Genomic DNA, 14,815 nt, shown 5'->3' on the forward strand with positions numbered 1-14,815 from the left:
GAAAGATCAAGAAACGAACTCAAGGCTGTCATGTGACGTCCGCAACGACCAAACACAACGATCAACAACGAACAAAATGCAAAAAAAAAAAAAAAAAAAAAAGAATGATAGAGCGTCTGCCATATAAGCAGGAGATCCCGAGTTCCTGTCAGCAGCTGAGGGTTTCAGTTAATTATAATTTATGTTTCATTTGGTCTGAATTTGCTATCGTATGCTCCTACACGAACTATCAGTTTAATGAGTCACGGCTGCAAAATACTAACGCGAATTCTTTTCAGACGAATGGAAAAACTGGTAGAAGCCGACCTTGGGGAAGATCAGTTTGGATTCCGTAGAAATATGGGAACACGTGAGGCAATACTGACCCTACGACTTATTTCAGAAGCTAGATTAAGAAAAGGCAAACCTACGTTTCTAGCATTTGTAGACTTAGAGAAAGCTTTTGACAATGTTGACCGGAATACTCTCTTTCAAATTCTGGAGGTGGCAGGGGTAAAATACAGGGAGCGAAAGGCTATTTACAATTTGTACAGAAACCAGATGGCAGTTATAAAAGTCGAGGAGCATGAAAGGGAGGCAGTGGTTGGGAAGGGAGTGAGACAGGGTTGTAGCCTCTCCCCGACGTTGTTCAATCTGTATATTGAGCAAGCAGTAAATGAAACAAAAGAAAAATTCGGAGTAGGTATTAAAATCTATGGAGAAGAAATAAAAACTTTAAGGTTCGCCGATGACATTGTCATTCTGTCAGAGACAGCAAAGTACTTGGAAGAGCAGTTGAACGGAATGGACAGTGTCTTGGAAGGAGGATATAAGATGAACATCTACAAAAGCAAAACGAGGATAATGGAATGTAGTCGAATTAAGTCGCGTGATGCTGAGGGAATTAGATTAGGAAATGAGACACTTAAAGTAGTAAAGGAGTTTTGTTATTTGGGGAGCAAAATAACTGATGATGGTCGAAGTAGAGATGATATAAAATGTAGACTGGCAATGGCAAGGAAAGCGTTTCTGAAGAAGAGAAATTTGTTAACATCGAGTATAGATTTAAGTGTCAGGAAGTCGTTTCTGAAAGTATTTGTATGGAATGTAGCCATGTATGGAAGTGAAACATGGACGATAACTAGTTTTGACAAGAAGAGAATAGAAGCTTTCGAAATGTGGTGCTACGGAAGAATGCTGAAGATTAGATGGGTAGATCACATAACTAATGAGGAGGTATTGAATAGAATAGGGGAGAAGAGGAGTTTGTGGCCCAACTTGACTAGAAGAAGGGATCGGTTGGTAGGACATGTTCTGCGGCATCAAGGGATCACCAATTTAGTATTGGAGGGCAGCGTTTAGGGTAAAAATCGCAGAGGGAGACCAAGAGATGAATACACTAAGCAGATTCAGAAGGATGAAGGCTGCAGTACGTACTGGGAGATGAAGAAGCTTGCGCAGGATAGAGTAGCGTGGAGAGCTGCATCAAACCAGTCTCAGGGCTGAAGACCACAACAACAACATGCTCCTACAATGATGAACTCTCTGTCATCTCACTTGTTAATGAAATGACCTTGTCGTAGGGGGTGTTTCATCTTTTTTTCCGAGCAGATTGGTTTCTAACTCTATCACTTGACCTTTAACAAAAGGCTGTAGTTCTCGAAGAGCAGATTTGTGAGAGCATTTCAAATTTTTTGATTCGGTCAGCAAGTGTATGAAGTATTGAAACTAACTTTTTGTTGCCCTTAAGAGGCATTAGACAGTAAACCTGCAAATGGAACTGTGCCCCGGCTTAGCGTTTTGGTAATATAGCAGGAGCGTTCAAGAAGTCCTGGAGCACATTACTTTCTTTTCTCTAGCAACTGCGGTCCAAAAAACACGAAATTTGGTTTGGGGCATCGTGGAATCCCTCTTCAGTCCCTGTAGTTTCATTGAGTTCCGATAGGTGGTGGCGCTATACACAGCCTTCAATATGGTGTCTGTAACGGAAGTGCGTTCCAAGCAGACAGCTGTCACTGAGTTTCTTGTGGCGGAAAATCAGAGTATCACAGATATTCTTAGGCGTTTGCAGAATATCTAGGGAGACTTGGCAATGAGCAAAAGCACGGTGAGTAGTTGAGCAAGACGTTGTCATCATTGCAACAAAGTCGCACAAAGTTGTCCGATCTCCCACGAGCCAGCCGGCCGCACACAGCTGTGACTCCTGCAATGTTGGAACGTGCGGACACTCTCATTCGAGGCGATTGACGCATCCCAATCAAACACCTCACTGCACAACTGTACGTCTCTGTTGGTACTGGTGACACAGTCGTCCATCAGTTGAGGGTTGTCAGAAGCGTGTGCCCGCAGGGTTCCTAGCCGCCTAACAGAACACCATAAAGAGCAAGGAAAGACCATCTACGCGGAGATGCGTTACGACGTCGATTGTGACAATTTACTGTCGAACATCGTCACAGATGATGGAACATGGGCTCAGCACTTCGGACCGGAAACGTAACGTCAATCCATGGAGGGGCGCAACACCACATCTCGTTCGAAGCAAAAGTTCAAAGCCGCACCCTTAGCCGGTAAAGTCATGGCGACTGTGTTCTGGGATTCGGATGTCCTCTCTCAAGGTAAAACGATGTGCTACCGTCAGGAAATTGAAGAAACGTCTTCAAGCGTGTTCGTCGCCACATAAATGCAAGCTAATTTGTTCTCCAAAAGCAAGTCCTCGCCCCATAGAGGATTTCACAAAATTTCATTATACGTATTGTTCTTCCTCATCCATCCTACAATCTTGATGTCTCAGCTTCCGACTTCCATCTGTTGGACCTAATGAAAGATCACTCCACTGGAAGCAGTAGGTGGATGATGCAGAGGTTATTGTTGCAGGAAGTCGTTGGCTCCGACGTCGACCAGTAGAGAGGTACTATGCCGGCGTACAGGCCCCACCAGTAAAGTGGCGTAAGGCCGTCGCACTGAACGGAGATTAGGTTAAAAAATACGGTTTTGTAGCCAAAACAGTGGGGAATCATATGATTTATTGAAGTCCTGAATAAAACCAACCTGCTCTCAGAAAAAATGTGTCGCACTAGTTATTAAACGCCCCTCGTGGGTCAGAAGCCGCACGCGGTCCCGCCGGTGGAGCAGCCCGCGCTGCCGTCTTCAGCCCGGCTGCGCCGCGGCTGTCACCGCTCGGTCGCAGGACCGGCGCCTCCCCCTCCCCCGCCGCCCCGCTCATTCCTTCGCTTCCTCTGCTCGCGTCTTCCAGCGGCGCAGCATCCAGCATGGCGTCTAACAATGCGGCCGCGGCTGGGCGTGTCCTGGCACCGGCCGGCCGGCCAATAACAATCGCCAGTCTGATTGCGTGATTTTCGCCCGCGCCGCCGGCCGATTGGCGATCCGGATCTCGGCCTGTCGCCAGTAAATCAGGCGGTGATGTACGGCGCGCTGGCGGCTGGCGACTGGCGCGGAGGCGGGCACTGCGAGCGCCGTCGGCTGCCGACCCGCCGCAATTAAAAACCTCGGCGCCGCCCACCGCGCCTTGATTTACGCCGCCGGCCAGTTTCCTGCGGCGAGCCTGGCTGATGAGCAGGGCCGCGGCTTTGAGCCGGCCGGCGCCGCTGCCCGCGACTCGGCGCTGCGCCGTCCCGGCCCACCTCGCGGTCCCCAAACTAATTTAGCCGGCCCATTCAGCTAGCAGCTCCTTTGGTAAGGGCCAAATTAGCCGCGTCCGTCGTCCCAGAATTGCAATTATCTTTCGGCGCTGCTTCGAGAATGACGCCGAGGAATACTACACGCCGCTCGCCACCGTAACGTTATTAGAAACCGAATTCGTGAAAAACACTTTCTTTCGTAATGAGTGGACAAGATGATTTTCTGCTACCTCTGCTATTAAAAGGTCGTGCGCTCATTCAGTCGTGCTTTTGTGTAGTTCAGACTTCCGGCGTTTCACAGACAGCAGTTTTCAATACCCCGACCAACGATGAATAGCGACCGCAGCTCAGAATCGCTACAGCTCACGGTCGAGCGTCGCCACTGGCAGCGCGCACGGTATGTCACGCGATCCAAATCGCTCACAGCAACGGGTCTGGGCAGGCAGCCATGATCAGGTGTAGTATAGTCTCTTGCCTGAGCATCCATCGATCATGCCGTTTTGCTTGTTGTATTTCCATCTTACATTGTACCTGGACTTTCTTCTTCCAATTTTCGCCTTTCAGTCAGTGTTATGCTCCCTACGAATTTGGCTTTGTTTACGCATCGTATCGGGACCGGACAGAAAAGTATTGGTTGGACTCTAAATGGCTGGCTCTGAGCACTATGGGACTTAACTTCTGAGATCATCAGTCCCCTAGAACTTAGAACTACTTAAACCTAACTAACCTAAGGACATCACACACATCCATGCCCGAGGCACGATTCGAACCTGCAACTGTACCGGTCGCGTCGTTCCAGACTGTAGCGCCTAGAACCGCTCGGCCACCCCGGCCGGCGATTGGACTCTATTGAAACATAAAAATACGAAAAGATGACAGAGAACAATTTTTTTTCTCTCTTTTGCGTTTGTTGTGCGCCAAGTTCAGAAAATGTTCAAATGTGTGTGAAATCTTATGGGACTTAACAGCTAAGGTCATCAGTCCCTAAGCTTACACACTACTTAACCTAAATTAACCTAATGACAAACACACACACCCATGCTCGAGCGAGGACTCGAACCCCCACCGGAACCAGCCGCACAGTCTATGACAGCAGCGCCTTTGACCGCTCGGCTAATCCCGCGTGGCTGTGGGCCAAGTCATTAATCTCTTGTCAGCTATAGTGTTCAAAAAGAGCGGGCTTCGCTGCCGATTTACGTTATTCTGTAAGATAATCTTTCATTGTGCTTGTCAACATTCGTTTGGAGCAACGTGAAATGAAGCAGTTTATGCCAGAGGTTTACAACCCCAACTGGATCACAGTCCTGTGCAGCCTACAATTGTTCAAATACTGGCAAAGGTGACGCACTGATTATGGTTGTGAACTCGTGGTAGTAAGGAAAAACGTAAAGTTACCATCAGCTCGCAGAGCTTTACTAGGCATGATCATATTGGAGGTGGTATGGAATTGCCTTCCACACACCTTTGAATGGACTTAGCTAGCCAATTATAAGGGAATCTCCAATTTCACATGGCATTTGAACCAAAGCGTGGCTCAGCATTTTTCGCATTCCGGTATAAAAATCACTGCCAAAGGTCACAGACATGACAGTAAAAAAACCTGGGACATACTAGGGATCGAACCCTAGACAGTTAGGCCATGAGCCACTGAATAGTATGGTTCCAGTACCAGCCAGATCATCCGAATTTAGGTGCACCGTGGTTTCGCTAACTTAAATCAGGCGAATAGTTGGAGGTGCCTTTGAATTAGACCACTTCTTGCAACGTCTCTTCCTCATGAGCCATTCTGACAAGTGCTCGTTTCCCATTACATCGATGTTGATAGGTATTTCGGCTCCTTGCTCGCTTCAAGCTTTCACCAGCCGTAAGATGAACAGAAGAGCGTGGGTTTCGATTTAAAACTTACCTTTTCAATGCTTTCCTCAGTTGCTCCACTGACAGCCAGTTCTAATCAGATATTTTAACTGATAAATAGGTCTCGGGTTTCCAATTGGGTAGCAGTATTGGAATGTGACGGCATTTCGACAAGTGTCGTACTCATCATCTTTTGGCAAAGTGTTGAGATGTAAATGTCGTGTGACTAGGGCCTCTCGTCGGGTAGACCGTTCTAGGATGCAAGTCTTTCGATTTGACGCCACTTCGGCGACTTGCGCGTCGATGGGGATGGAAATGGTGATGCAAAACATCCAGCCCCTGACCGGAGAAAATCTCCGACTCAGCTGGGAATCGAACCAGGGCCCTTAGGATTGACAATCTGTCACGTTGACCACTCAGCTACCGGGAGCGGACAGTATTGAGATATAAATACAGATATAAATATAGGGATATTAATAATACCTCAACTCTTCGCACGAAGGTAGTAAGTATAGCACTCGTCAAAACCTTGTGGTTTCTCAACATTGCCACTCGGCTGGAAACCTGAGAAGTGTTCATCAACAGTATAGGCCGGGAAAGCCTACGTTTCCTCCAACGTTTTTATTGTTTGCATTATACATGTTTCAAATGGCTCTAATCACTGTGGGACTTAACATCTGAGGTCATCAGTTGCCTGGACTTAGAACTACTTAAACCTAACTAACTTAAGGACATCACACACATCCATGCCCGAGGCAGGATTCGAACCTGCAGCGCGGATCCGGAGTGAAGGGCCTAGAACCGCTCGGCCACAGCGACCGCCCATTATACATGAATTTCATTTTTATCCACTGTACAATATAATCAAGGTAAAAAAATCGCTACTTATTTCGCAGTCAAAGCTCTAATAGATTTCCATCGGCAACTCGCTCACACAATGTGACAGCAGTTAATGGTTAGTGCTCAGTTCCCATATACCTACGCACCAACAGCGCTGTAGGATTACTGAGAGAGCCTCTGCGAAATCCCAAATGCTAGGGAAGAGGTAGTTGTTGTGGATTGGCAGGAGAGCCAACACCGTATTACTAGAGGAAGCCGAAAGGCACGCGCTCCAGCTCACGCAGGCTGGCGTGAGGTCTGGAGCAGGACAAGGAAATTAGACTTCAGAAAAACGGACGTAGCTGGTGGAATACTTAACTTTAATCCATCAATGATGAGCGTCGCTCCTGACTGTACATGACTCAGTATCAATAGTAACTGGTAATGGCGCCCTGCTAGGTCGCAGCAAATGACGCAGCTGAAGGCCATGCCAACTACCGTCTCGGCAAATGAGAGCGTATTTTGTCAGTGAACCATCGCCAGCAAAGTCGGTCGTACAACTGGGACGAGTGCTAGGAAGTCTCACCTGCCGTGTGGCGGCGCTCGGTCTGCAATCACTGATAGTGGCGACACGCGGGTCCGACGTATACTAACGGACCGCGGCCGATTTAAAGGCTACCACCTAGCAAGTGTGGTGTCTGGCGGTGACACCGCATTAGTGCCAGAAAACATCTAAGGGGTAAGGTGTACTCAGACAGCTACGGGAAACTACGCACCTCTGACTCGTTGGGGAAACTCCCGCATTTAATTCCACAAAAAGTCTGTACTCTCACAAGGCATGCAGCGAGCGAACTCATTTCTACTCTACGACTCACTTCTGGCTCTCGACAGTTCAGATGCCTTAATATTTAGATAGTTAATACGCTCACATCGACTATATTTCGAGCGCTGCAGGATTAGTGTGCTAAATAACTACTTCTTCTTGGAGCATCATATCAAAATAAATTGCAAAAAACTAGCAATTTTTTGTATATCTTCAAGTGATTGGAGTGTTGAAAATTGCTTACCTGTGCTGTGTACAGTTCATCAAACGTAACTTTTATAGCAGAACCAAATGACAATTTAAATATAGAGCTTTTTGTTAGTACACGTTGAATATACTCTGTATTTGTGTTTGTAGTCTTTTATCTATTTTGATGCAGATTTTCATTTCTGCCTGGCACATGCTTGTCTATTTGTCTGTGCGTACCGTAACATGCAACGGGCAAAACGCTCTGCGTCAAAAACATTATTTTTTCCCTCCCACCGACGTTCTTATCAAACCTTCCAGATAATTATTCCTGAACGTTTTGGGTTGTTATCTGCTTGTACTGTCTCCTTCAATAAGGTTTTAGTTTGCTTTACTTAATTTGCTCTTTGGTTCAGTCCTAAATATTTGCATTTACGTTTTGTCAGTCCAGTGATTCTGAAAATTTGGAACGCACCATGTTTCAGAAATATCCAGCCCCTATCTTTCTGATATCTTTGTGGCTTAAGTTTACTTCTGATGCCCCAAAAACGCGAAAATTGTTTCCAGAAATTTCCTATGTTCTTGTTTACTATCAAATAAAGTTCTTAACGAAAATTTAATCCTTTCCGCGTATGTGTTTTTTTAAAGTGTGCCTGCATTCAATTGAAATTTCACCTTATAACTAACAGATTTTCTTGATATATTTATGCTGTTTTTTTTTTTGTGATTTCTGAATTCACCACATATCTATTTTTCACGTTCGGTTTCTCATAAATTCCACGTCTTTTCTTCTTAACCCTTCACGCAAATATTTCTTACTAAACACGTTGTCTGTTCTATTCGATAACAGACATTCTGAGATTGACACTGTTATTAACAGTTCTTGATAAAATTGAGTAAATCTGAAATACCTTTGTGTTATTACTACGGCGGATGTAGAGAAAAAATTCCTAATTCCCTAGTAGTATTTTCGAGCACTTATGTTGAATAGGATAAAATTTTTACTACAAGCAACGTGAGTCATCACTTTTACGAATACTAACAGTCATTAACATATAGACACTAAGAAAGAGAAAACAGAGGAATAGTATGAGTTCATGGAAAGACAATCGATGTAAATACCTTCGGAATAGAGTATAAACCTACATCAGCAGTTGATAGTAAACTGGGTTTGGCATATTGTCTGTAAATGCAACGGATAGATCACGTCGCAACGTTTCTATTAAAGGTCATATTACAGAGTCGACAGCGAGGTATTTGAATAGAAGAACAGCGCAGCTTTGAGAAGGAAGGGGATTGGGATCGGTCGTGGAATTTTTGCAGAGAAATATCTGGCATTCCCCTGACTACGTTCAAGACTCACAAGAGAAATGTATTCTCAGTCACTGCAAAGCCATTTCATCACGACTTTACATTCCTCTTGATCTTTCCCAAGTAGTTTAATTGCAGATGACAGATACAGAGAAAGCTCGCATGTAATTATAGTTGCTTAACTGCATTACAACTGAAATCATGCAACATTAAATCAAAGAGCAAACGCTCTTTACTACGTGCTCTGTAATTGGAGTTTATGACAGTAGAGGAAAAATCCTGATAAACTATTAATAGATTTAATTACATAAGTATTTGTTGTCTACAATGAAATCAGTTTTTTATTTGATTTACTGTTGACATTGGTTCGAACTCGGTTTAACAGAATCCCACAATTTTTTGTACACAGACTTAAAGTTTGTCAGTTCTCTGCTTCCTTTAGCTATGTCTTATTCTGCACAATTTTCTACCCTTTGTTCACGACGCAGCTGAAGCATGTGAGATGAACCTACGTGTTGCTTCTTTGTTGGAAAACATTTACGCCACTTCATTTTTCAAATTCGTAACCTTACTGCCTTGGTATGTGTAAAATTAAGATGTTTAGTCCATTGTTCTTCCTTCCTCTACATTTTAAGTATAATATTTAAGTTAAAATTTTTTGCATATTCAAAAATTTACTACAAGCACTGCGCCATTTTTCTAGGACCTGTGATCGGTACGAGTGATTGCTGCCCAAGTACATTCACTTTTTGTACAATTATAGTGATTATCTCATAGAATCTTTTCTAATTGTTCTTTCGCATCTTTAGTCAGCAGTTTGGCAACTGAGATAAGCTGTAACTAGTTACGTTAAGGCTTTTTCCATGGAATAAGAGAACAATTCTGCTGGGCCGCTTTTTTTTCATACAGGGGTTTCAGTTACCTTGCCGCTATTGGGTCCGTTTAGCACATAATGAATATCCGCTTTAATTCCAACTAAATGTCTTGTCAAACTGCCTATTGGCTTCTGCCTCGGGTTCTTCGGCCGACGTTCATCTAATGATTCATTTTCTAAATGTCTTGTCTTTCCTTTTTCCGGCTATTGCACAACTTTTCATTTCTCATGTTGTGTTTCATTATCATCTGCCTGATGTTTCCTCTACGCTTAAAAATGACGTTTCAGCGACTCTTCTACTGCTAATACATTAACTTTCTGTTTCCCACATTCGTGTTTAAATATTCTGTATTGTGCGAAGTTTTTCAGCCGCTCACATTGTTCCATCAAGGTGAATTTGCTGATGTCATTATTAATCTCACTATGAATTCTTATTTTTTACTTTTTAATAAATAAATGTGTGCGTTTTTAAAAATCGGGAACAGCATTTGTCACTTAATTTACTAATACTGCCTTCTTGACACGTGAGCAATATTCAGGGTTTAGAGTTTTAAAATTCGGTTATATTCCATAGATGTTGTGGACAGTCCCAGATCTCTACAATGTGTTTCCGTAGGCCCAGTTGTCTGAATATATTTTCATTTAATCTTTTGACATTCGGTCTAATCTTTATCAGAATTAGCTTATGGTACGAAAGCAGACATCCATAGAGTGGTAATGAACTATGCTGAATTGACTCGCTCGTCAGCTATCAGTGAATAAACGTGTTCGTAATTAATGTTTCGTTTCGTTAAAGGTTACGATTTTAAGTGATACGTAGGTGCATTATTTTATACACATAATATTATGCATGGTGGAAATATGTGTTTTTCGTTGTATTATTTCGGGTACTCTTTGGGCGGTGTGCGGCGGTTGGAGTTCGCCAGGAGACACCTTTACACCACAGCAGGTACGGCAATGGAACTTCGAACGCCACACGAACTACTTAAGGAGAGCCTCGAAATAGGCAATGTCAGTATTGGATTTATATGTGTTTTCGGAAAACATCTGCCGATCGTTTTAATGTGAGTGATATCTCCAATTATATCGCATATCTCTACTTGGTTATGCAATAAAGATTCATGGTTAAACGAATCAGTTGGAAGTTATTTCAAGAGTGTAAATGAAAGAATAATTATTAATAACACATCAAGATTTAAACCTATACCACTATTTCCTAGATTTTCCACCCGTAGCCCGCTCAGACTTCAGTTGACTGAACCTACAGCCACCTGCTCGCACAGCATTATCGCGAATGAAATGCTGCAAAGAACATTAGTTTCTCCACGAGAAATATATGTTTCCACTGAGACGGTAACTGAAAAACTAATTTGCATAAATATATTAATACTGTTGCCTTTTTGTGGAGCAACAACCAAACGTTCAGCTACAGAGGATAATCAACTACGCACCACGAAAGCACCGGGAACTGGAATCATTCTCCTGTCTCATCGTTCAGATCAAGAGGAAAAAGTAATCACAAATATACTCACACTTCGATAGCCTTCTCATCTCATCATTGTGCATTATCCATGTTCTGAGAAGAAATACATTCTTCTAATCCTGACTGAAGAGAGAACATAAATCGCTGAATGTAATTAACAGGGCGTTTCGTGTAGTGTCTCCTAATGATGAGCAATGAGATTTTGTGTAATGTTGCCACGGTGTTGAAACGGATATGCTACGGATCAACGGAACGTTCTTAATATCTGTTGTCATTCAGATTCGGTGCGGGTCGCTCACGTCACATTAAAAAAGTCTGACGTATCAAACAATATGTGTGCGATCTCCGCCGGGGACTCAAACCTGGTGCAGCGTGAGACAGGTAAGACATGCCACCAACCACCCCCATCCCCCACCTCCCCCCAAAAAAAAAAAAAAATCCGGAACGACGTGTGGTTTTCGCTAAGTTGGAGCAGAAAACGCAATGAATTTTCTAAAGTTCGCAAGTAATTATTAACGCTTATAGCTGCCGAATTGAGACACCGAATTTCTTTTTTAATGAAACTATAATTTTTTATGTGGTATTGCGAAGAACCATCTAAGACGACGTAACGTTTGTGAAACCTGACCCTAACAATAACAACATAACAGCGCCGAAAACCACAGTTCAGCCCTCAAGAGTAGAACTCTCAGAAACGTCTCCTCAAGAAGATATTCAGACTTCCGTAAGGTACGTGACGGTCAAAAATATGAATATCGTTTCTGTTTACCGTGGACTGCCGCCAGACTGTTAGCGCAGCGGTGCGTATGTGTGCTGAAAAGTATCCGGAGCTTGCCAAGACCTCGCGCTCTGTCTTCGCAAACATTATTTAAGAAACTCATCGAACTGGAAGTGTGAAGAAAAGACTAGATGTTCAAATGTGTGTGAAATCTTATGGGACTTAACTGCTAATGTCATCAGTCCCTAAGCTTACACACTACTTAACCTAAATTATCCTAAGAACAAACACACACACCGATGCCCGAGGGAGGACTCGAACCACCGCCGGGACCAGCCGCACAGTCCATGACTGCAGCGCCTTAGACCGAAAAGACAAGACATTAAAAATGACGTGGCATACTTTTTGTAAACGAAGTTGTGTTTTCAAGGGGAATTAGTAGGAGAAGCACAGAAGTAAATAAAAATATCGGAGAACAAACTTGCGTGAAAGGCATAACTGCGACTGTATTGAATGTGAAATGAAGGTGTCCATATTATGTAGGTAAAATGCACAATTCGTTGGACAGTGAAGTTCTTTACTGGATTATAAGAGATAAGAAAAGACCGGGGTGATAACCTAATGGAAGATGGGTACACAACGTGCGAAAAATTTGAGGGAGCCAAGCAGCCTTATCCAACTGCTAGACTGACGAGACGAGAATCAAGAAAGAACAATAACACTGAAATCAATATTGCAAGTAACCAGGGTGATGGCGCTGGTCCAATTTCAATATGAGAAACATGTGGGTGGCTTTTTCTTGAACTATCAGCCATGGGACACGCGCTCAGTGAACACTTCTTTATCAATATCACACTACAAGTCTGTTACATCAACACGCCATCCTTGGTACGGATGGGATTGCTTTCAAACCGGCAGTGCAGTATATCACACAAAGAAAACTTTCCAGTAATAGCTGAAGAGAAACGAATGGAGACTGAAAAGTCACTGAGGCTAAACTTTTTGTTTTTGTGCTTATTAAAATCCAATTAATTCGTATTAGCTCAATCATTTCCCTTTACTTTTAACAGTTATTTGAATCGAAAAAAATACGATTTCTCGAATTCATTAAAATAAGCCGTTTGTCTATGTTTCAACAGATACGGATTGGATAACCACTTCATATGATCTGGAAAATCTCTAACCGCATAATTTATTCAAAATGAATAAAAAGATCTGGTCGGAAGGAGTCGAATCTGGAGAACAGGACAACAACAGCGCGAGTGAGAGCAGTTACATCTTGTACACACTGTTCACCATGTGTGGCGTCATGAAGACAGTCTAGGACTGCATGTTAACATGTCTACATGCATTCTTTCCAAATAAATCGAATGGTTCCCACTTCGAATGGCCTTAGGAGTACTAATTTATGTAACGCTCAAGAATGAGCCACATTTCATCCTGGAGGATGATGTTCCAGGAGCATGTGATATCCATAGATGGGCAGTGTTACAACTTAGTCAATATTGCGATGAGTACCGACATAGCGATACCACTAGCCTGGATGGCGTTACCTTATGGTCACTTACGTCACCCTGTGTATTATCTACAGATCTTGTGCGGCTGAAGTCTATAGGTATGACAAACTGCAAAGGTTTGTGCATCTTTTTCGTGGTGCACATGACCAGGGTTCGACGTTGCGGATGATATTGCCTGATTAAACTTGGCTGGTCTAACAACTTCAACATTAATTGAGACGCTGCTTGTCTAGGGTGGCCAACTTACTTCCCAGACATAAAACCGGTTTTTTGCGGATAGGATGCGCCACACCAAATGGCAAGCTACTCTAGTACTCACAGCACGTGAGACAGACTCTTATTGTGGATAATTTTTTGTCACATCAAAGATCTTAGCACAGCAGTAATCGGTTTCTATTTCTGGCATATGCAGAGAGAGAGAGAGAGAGAGAGAGAGAGAGAGAGAGAGAGAGAGAGAGAAACCTAACTAGAAATTTATACATATATGTTTAAAGGAAATGAAACAGTCTCCTTTAAGGCCTCCAGAGTGCGCTTGTTAGACTGTTAAGGGCGTTTCCACCGTACGTGCTGGACTTAACAGTGGCGTACCCTGTACTGACGTGTGAGATCGTCACTCTCCTTATTTGTGTTCTGCATGCCACCACCGTAGGGACATATAACACTATAAGTGGCACCCACAGCCTGTGGTCAGTTTTCTAATGGCCTTCTTACCTGTATCATTGTGCCACGTATAAGAAAGTTACCAGACCACCTGTTAGAGCAAACATTATCGCCATGCTTACTGTTGTTTCTAGTACCTCCAAGGCACCTTAATTTATTGATAACGTTGTATAACTGAACTGATACACGCATGAACCTTTTATGCTTTTACCCAGGTTTCATTCGTACTTATGCATTTCATGTTCAGTTACCTATTACCTGTTTGAAACACCTCATTGGCTGCAATAGACGAGAAATCAATATATCGAAGGAGTAGATAATACTGGATGGACGCACACGAATTGGCGCATATAAGACTTTGGTTTATCAACTATTTATCTCTAACTGTCGTGTTCGTTGTCAACAGGAATTAAAGGAACACCGAGTACATTACTTAATAAAAAATCCTCATTCCTGTAATGCAACAGATCCAAGCCTGCGGTTAGAGATTTTCCCGTCGCGACTCGCGCCCTTTGTGAACACTTTGCCTTGATGATTAAGTTGCTTCTAGCTTCATGTAGGTACACGCACGAGCTTCATTTAGAGGCGCCCTCTAAGTGGATTAAACCATTGCAGCTTTCCATAGACATGTGGTTCTTCAGTTACACCAAGAAACACAGGATATTATAATTACATATTCATTGAGTTGCATGAAAAGGTGTGGGTGGCGATAATGTAATGGCATAGGCTGTGGGACTCGCGCCCTTTGCGAACACTTTGTCTTGATGATTAAGTTGCTTCTAGCTTCATGTAGGTACACGCACGAGCTTCATTTAGAGGCGCCCTCTAAGTGGATTAAGCGACTGCAGCTTTCCATAGACATGTGGTTCTTCAGTTACACCAAGAAACACAGGATATTATAATTAAATATTCATTGAGTTGCATGAAAAGGTGTGTGTGGCGATGATGTAATG

Source organism: Schistocerca americana, chromosome 1 (assembly GCF_021461395.2).
Source record: "Schistocerca americana isolate TAMUIC-IGC-003095 chromosome 1, iqSchAmer2.1, whole genome shotgun sequence".
Lineage (NCBI taxonomy): Eukaryota > Metazoa > Arthropoda > Insecta > Orthoptera > Acrididae > Schistocerca > Schistocerca americana.